The sequence below is a fragment of the Artemia franciscana genome, chromosome 1 (genome assembly GCF_032884065.1).
Source record: "Artemia franciscana chromosome 1, ASM3288406v1, whole genome shotgun sequence".
NCBI classification, from domain to species: domain Eukaryota; kingdom Metazoa; phylum Arthropoda; class Branchiopoda; order Anostraca; family Artemiidae; genus Artemia; species Artemia franciscana.
The window spans coordinates 51,305,404-51,312,102 of record NC_088863.1 but is presented as its reverse complement, the minus strand read 5'-3'; the positions used below and the strand labels follow the sequence as shown (position 1 = coordinate 51,312,102).

At 35.7% G+C, this 6,699-nt stretch overlaps 1 protein-coding gene across 1 annotated transcript in view; it reads left to right on the top strand.

The window, feature by feature from the left end:
• The first annotated feature begins 316 nt into the window (after positions 1–316).
• LOC136031103 (meteorin-like protein) overlaps positions 317–6,699 on the top strand; it is a 133,682-nt gene continuing 127,299 nt past the window's right edge. The window contains exon 1 of the mRNA XM_065710409.1: positions 317–430. The gene's annotated coding sequence lies outside the window, so the exon portion shown is untranslated. The remainder of the gene's footprint in view (positions 431–6,699) is intronic.

Sequence of the window (6,699 nt, the reverse complement as noted above, 5' to 3'; positions counted from 1 at the left end):
ATGTTGAGGGGAGATCAACGAAATTACGATTCTTCCTGAAGTTTAAAGAAAAAACGATGAGAATAGCTTTGGGCTGAAAATTTAGCATTAATGTTGCATCCGGATGTAGCATTCTCTATGAAACAAGCTTTTGAACATGCTCACTGTAAAGTGAAATCTCAAAAGTGGATTATTTCGGTAATGCGACCACTGAAACCGAAGATCGCTTAACATTGTCATGGTTCGCCTCTTTAAAGAGGCACGAGTGCGCCTCCTTGAAAATTTTTGGGCCTTGTTTTGAAAACCCCAGGGAGTTTTTCTGCGTTGACAATCTGGCAACACTGTGTTGAAAGGACAAGAAACAAAAGTGTTTTACGTCTAAACAGATAATTGGAATAGGATTAGTCGTTTGATTCTTGGGATTTTGACAGATATCAAGCTATTTTATACAGTATGTTTCACTTAGTCTGCTTTTGGCTATTTCAAGCTGTCTAGGATGTAGGCTTAGCCTACCAGGAGCATTTTTCAGCCTAGGCTAGCCTAACCTAGTTTATTTGTAGGCTGGAGGTAGATTTGGTATAAATGTAGAATTTGGCATGTTGAGAAGGAAACATATTAAGAAAACAATTCTTACTTCATTGGCTAATAGCCTATACAGAATAATAGTTAGCCTAACACATTGTGACTGCAATTCCACAGTATGACTGCTTTACCCTCAACTGCATCTAACAAGCAAATATATGCTATAGGCTAAATTATAGATTTCTCTTGCATTTTGTCATGCATCACTTATGTTTCAACCTGTCTATCCTAAATTGAATCCATGATGAGCTAATCAAGAAACAGAAAACATCCTTCTCCCTCCCAGCATATAACAAGTTTCCCTCTTTGAACCCTTCCAAGAACTTCTTATTTTCTTTAAATCTTTCCTTATGACATTCTCTCATCCTGTTTAGGGGTGACCTGCTTTAGATGTAACCCTAGAATATTGGCTGAAAAAAAGATTGTCTGATAAAACTGTCGGTAAAATTCTAGTTAATTGACTTCTTGCTATCTCGGAAAGGGTTTAGGTTAGGAAAATGAAACTTTCAGGGATGGGTCTACATGCTAAAGTATGTCCCGGGAAGGTATTTTAAAGTACCCACCTCTTTTCCTTCTCCCTTTAGAGGGCCCTGAAATTTGCCTACATGACAGGTCTATACCTATTGAAATTGTGACAAAACAACATTTTACCTTAATTTTCAGTTACTAGTTGCTTTTTCTCTGCCTGTAGTTCTGAAAATACAATTCCTGTTATTTGAATAGAATTCTGAGCCATATTGATGTTTTTTTTTTTCAAAATTTAGGAAATGTATTTGCATATCTTTAAAACCTTATAAAATGGAATTGAGCCAAGTTATGAAGCTGAAAACAATTTTGTTGTACTTCAATTAAGCAGAGGATCTATTTTGCAAGGTTTCATTTTTATAACACACATATTTTTAAAGGTCATCAAAGGCCAGGGCCCTCTAGAGGGAGAAGGAGTAGAGGTAGTTGCTTCAAAATACCTTCCCAGGACATAATTTAGCCTGTAGATTCATCCCTGAAAGTTTCATTTTCCTAACCTAAACCCTTTCTGAGATAGCAAGAAGTCAATTAACTAGAATTTTACCAAACTGTCTAGTGAAAACTAGACATATAATATAGGGCAGCAATTCCCAGCCAATTTTAGGCCATACCTCACTGAGGCATTTCAAATCCTGATGCCCCCTTGTTAGTAAAATTTTAGTTAAGTGACTTCTTGCTATCTTGGAAAGGGGTTAGGTTAGGAAAATGAAACATTTGGAGATGGGTCTTCAGACTAAAGCATATCCCAGGAAGGTATTTTAAAGTAGTCATCCCCACTCCTTCTCCCTCTAGAGGGCCTTGAAATTTGCCTACATGACAGGTCTATACCTTTTGAAATTTTGACAAAACAACATTTTACCTTAATTTTAAGTTACTAGTTGCTTTTTCTCTGCCTTTAGTTCTGAAAATGCAATTCCTGTTATTTGAGTAGAATTTTGAGCCATATCAATATTTTTTTTTTTTTTTGAAATTTAGGAAATGTATTTGCATATCTTTAAAAACTTATAAAATGGGATTGAGCAAAGTTGTGTAGCTGATCACCTTTATAATACACATATTTTTAAAGGTCATCAAAGGTCAGGGCCCTATAGAGGGAGAAGGAGTGGAGGTAGGTACTTTAAAATACCTTCCTGGGACATACTTGAGCCTGTGGACCCATCCCTGAAAGTTTCATTTTCCCAACCTAACCCCTGTCCAAGATAGCAAGAAGTCAATTAACTAGAATTTTACCCAAATCATCTTCTATGCATATTTTATGCTCCTGTTTTTAGTAAAATAAGCCAGTATTAACTACTAAATTTTTGTCTGTATGTGACACTTCAATGTATGCTGCATTGAAGTATCATCATTCATACAATGCATGCTGCATAGGGTCATAGGAATACTGTCATATATCTTTTTTGCTCTTGAAATGCATATGAATGTGATATCATTTGCCTGAAAAATTTGTGTTTTTTTTAATTAGGGTCTAGAGCATGGTCAGCCAAATGGTGCATGTCCTGCATATGCCCCCAAAAATGTAGCCTTTGCCCCTCCCCCTTGTGGGGCCTGTGCCCCATGTTGGGAATTATGGGTCTAGTTTAATAAGTAATAGCTAAAAAAACAAACTATCCTAACCATTCTTCCATTGTTCAAATCATATTGTCTGAATAAACTGGCATTGGTAATTACATCTTTGTTATGGTTCCCTAAAGTTTTAGGGAAAACTTGTTTAGCTACTTTTAGCTATCTTGGAAAGGGGTTATGTAATGAAAATGAAACTTCCTGGAATGGATCTACAGACTAAAGTATGTCACAGGAAGGTGCTTTGAAGAACCTACCACTAGTCCTTCCCCCTTTAGAGGGCAGTGACCTCTGATGATCTTAAAAAAAAAATATTATAGAGATAAAACCTTGCAAAACAAATCTTCTGCTTAAATTAAGTACAAGAAAACTGTTTTCAGCATCACAACTTTGCTCAACCCCAATTTATGAGGTTCCAAAGATCTGCAAATACATTTCCTAAATTTAGGAAAAAAACATGCATGTGGCTCAAACTTCTATTCAAATAACAGAAACTGTGTTTTCAGAACTAGAACCAGAGAAAAAGAAACTGATAACAGAATATTAAGTTAAAATGTTGTTTTGTCAAAATTTCAATAGACCTGTCTAGTAGACAGGTTTCTAAGACTCAGAAATCAGAAGGGGGTTAACATGGAAGCTAAAAAAAACCTTCCCAGAGTATCTTTTTGGCCTTGTATTCATAACTAGTAGTTTCATTTCTCCAAATTAGCAAAATGTAGTCAAATTAGAATTTTACCAAATTTGTTAACAAAAGCCACTAGCCAAGAAAGCCTTCCTACAAGTGGCTTGGTTCAACTTTCCAGGTCTTGCTAGCTTGTAAATATTGGCCTGGCACCTTTCCCTCAGTTGTGAACATCAATCTAAACTCAGGATTGTTTCGAAGATTAGGCTAATAGGCTATTTGTTGTTGTTGTTTTTTATGTGGGTGTGGCTAGGAACAGCACATGGTTTTTACAGTTCAGATAGAACATTTTGCAGGATTTGCATTTTTCTAAAACTGCTTCAAGTGTAATTTCAGCTAATAGCAGTTTTAATTGTGTTTCTTATATTTGATCACTTGAAAATTGACAAAAACATATTAGATAGCCTATTTCAAAGAGGAATTAACCAAGGATTTGCTTATACTTTTTGGGGTAATGTTTTTATCATCAGATTATTCAGATGGCTAGGAAACAAACTTACCTCTATGTCAGAATTGCATCCTGAATTGAAATATATCATTCATTTAGTTTTAACATACACTGGAATAGACCTCTCCCTTACTCCTATATACCAATTCAGGGTATAGGCTATAATAATAATAATGATTTATTTACACACCATCTACAAGATATTATCGTGGAGGAAGGGAATATGAAAAGAATCAACTAAATACAACAATAAAAAGAAACACTGAAGTTATTATTGGAGAAAAATCTTGTCTATGCAGTATCACTTTTATCACAGACTTCTAACAGATTCTTGACCATTCTTTGACTGGATTCATAATTCCAAATATTTCAAGATGGGAATTTTTGGGCCACTTAGGAATAAACAACAGAAACTTTGCATATCTAAAATAGCACTTATTAATTTTATGTTTCAGCAAGTAGTTGAGTCACACCAGCAAGGTAAATAATGTGAGGTTGGCACATTGAACAATAAATATAAACAGGTGATTTCCTAGAGTATTGCCCCTGCTTTAGAATAACAATGCCATAAGTATGTTTCATGGCAGTGGATGTGTGTTTCACAATTGATTTCCTGGTTTTGTGGAGCAATTCAGAACTCATTAACCCAAGGTATTTCAACTATGACATAGCAGGGACTGAAGGATTTACAAGGGAAACAATATTTCTCTTAGCCATGTTGATCAGCATAAGCTATATAAGATAAGTCTGTAATGTGAAGTAGAAGAGATGAAGAAATTTGGTTTAGAATCTGAGAAATTCCATGTTTGAAAATGACACGCCTTGCCTCACACCTCTTTTGACTTTAATTGGTTCTGAAACTGTCTCTCCATTTGGTAGATATGTCCAATTTACATACCTAAATTTTATAGTTTTGACAATACTCACACTTACACCACTGTAAAATAGAGCTCCAAGAGATTGCATGTGATTAATACTATCAAACACTTTTGGTAAATCAACAGTGCACACATGAAGAGGTGATTTTTTACTGTCCAAATTGATTAGCAAGTTTGCTAGTAATCTGTGTGCCTCTGGGCAACCAACACCTTTTTGGAATCGAAGCTGGTTATCTCCAAAAATTTTGGTGTCTAGCTCAGGTAAAATACCATATTCAAATATTTTACTCAAAATGCACAATACACTGTTTCTGTAAGATTTACAGTCATTGCTGTTGTCAGCATCTATCCTGTTCTTAGCTTTAGACAGAGCTTTTCTTACGGCGATTTTAACCTGTTTTAGTGACATGGTGACAACACAATACTGTCCTGAAAACGTCCAAGCCAGCTAGAAACCTTCTCTTCACAATATTTGCTTATGGCAAGATTTTTGATCCATAAACTGACATGTAATAAAAATTTCAATCACTCATAGTCGGAAAAGAACTAGGTAAACTTCCATCAGTTTGGATTATATTTTGCCATGATGTCTTATTTGCAGTGAAATGTTGTCTGATAATACGGCTTTTTTTTTAGCTCAGCTTTATATTTTTATTTAGTGCTCTGTTTCAACTCAAAAACATTTCTGTATACGGGTCTTCCAAATGCTCAGCCAGATTTTTGCATGTTGCTTTGCTGTCTGAAGCTCAACAACAGACTTGGACCATCTTGGTTCTTCTGTGCCAATCTTTATATTCCTAGTAGGGACTGCTGTTGATTTGCACACTTTCATGGCTTGAACAATCTGATAGTAAAGTGTTAAGATCAATCATAGCAGATGTTTCAGGAGGACTGGAGCATAGTAAGTAGAATGGCACTTTGATGCAAAAAAGAATAGAGGGGACAGGGGCCATATACAAATCAGCATTACATTTATTCCAATTCTTCGTCTGCACCCACCTTCTTGTTTTTTGAATATTAATGTTCTGTGATTGCTGTAGATAAAAAGATAGTCTAAGATGATCTCTAATTGGATCATCTGTGTATACTGTGACAGGGAGACAAGGAATGGATATACACGACAGAACGTGGTCAATATTGGATGTACCTCCACTAGAATGAGTATATGTAAAAATCCAAATACTTTGGCTAAATTTGAAAGGAAGTGGGTAGGCAATTTAGAAAAATGTCAGAGTGGATATTGTTTTTAGCGGGATGCAAAAAAGAATAGAGGGGACAGGGGCCATATACAGATCAGCATTACATTTATTCCAATTCTTCGTCTGCACCCACCTTCTTGTTTTGAATATTAATGTTCTGTGATTGCTGTAGATAAAAAGATAGTCTAAGATGATCTCTAATTGGATCATCTGTGTATACTGTGACAGGGGGACCATGAGACAAGGAATGGATATACACTACAGAACGTGGTCAATATTGGATGTACCTCCACTAGAATGAGTATATGTAAAAATCCAAATACTTTTGCTAAATTTGAAAGGAAGTGGGTAGGCAATTTAGAAAAATGTCAGAGTGGATATTGTTTTTAGCGGGATTGCAGTTCAAGTCACCAGCCATAACCTATTTTCTCTTACTATGCTCAAGACATTTCAGATATCGCCAAAGTGCATCAAATGCCTTAGAAAACTTTTGTCATCAAGATAGTATTGCTATAATTAGTAGGCATATATACATTTATTAAGTCAGTACCCACAGCAAAACGAGACTACAAGTTACTCTTTTTAATTGGCAACTTTGCTGAAAATTCCTTTCTTGTATTTGTTGCAAGGCCTCCAGACGGACGCCCTGGCATTAACTTAGCAGGCTGTATGAACAGGTCCTGCAATTTGGATTGGTTTAAGAAATTTCCGTTCAATCCAGAGAGCATTGTTCCTGAATGAATAGAACATCATACAGTTAAAGGAGACCATCCAGAGCCTTTCCTTTTTTGTAGCACCCATTAATATCCAGGCTTGGAGCTTTTATAGAACTTTTCATGAGTA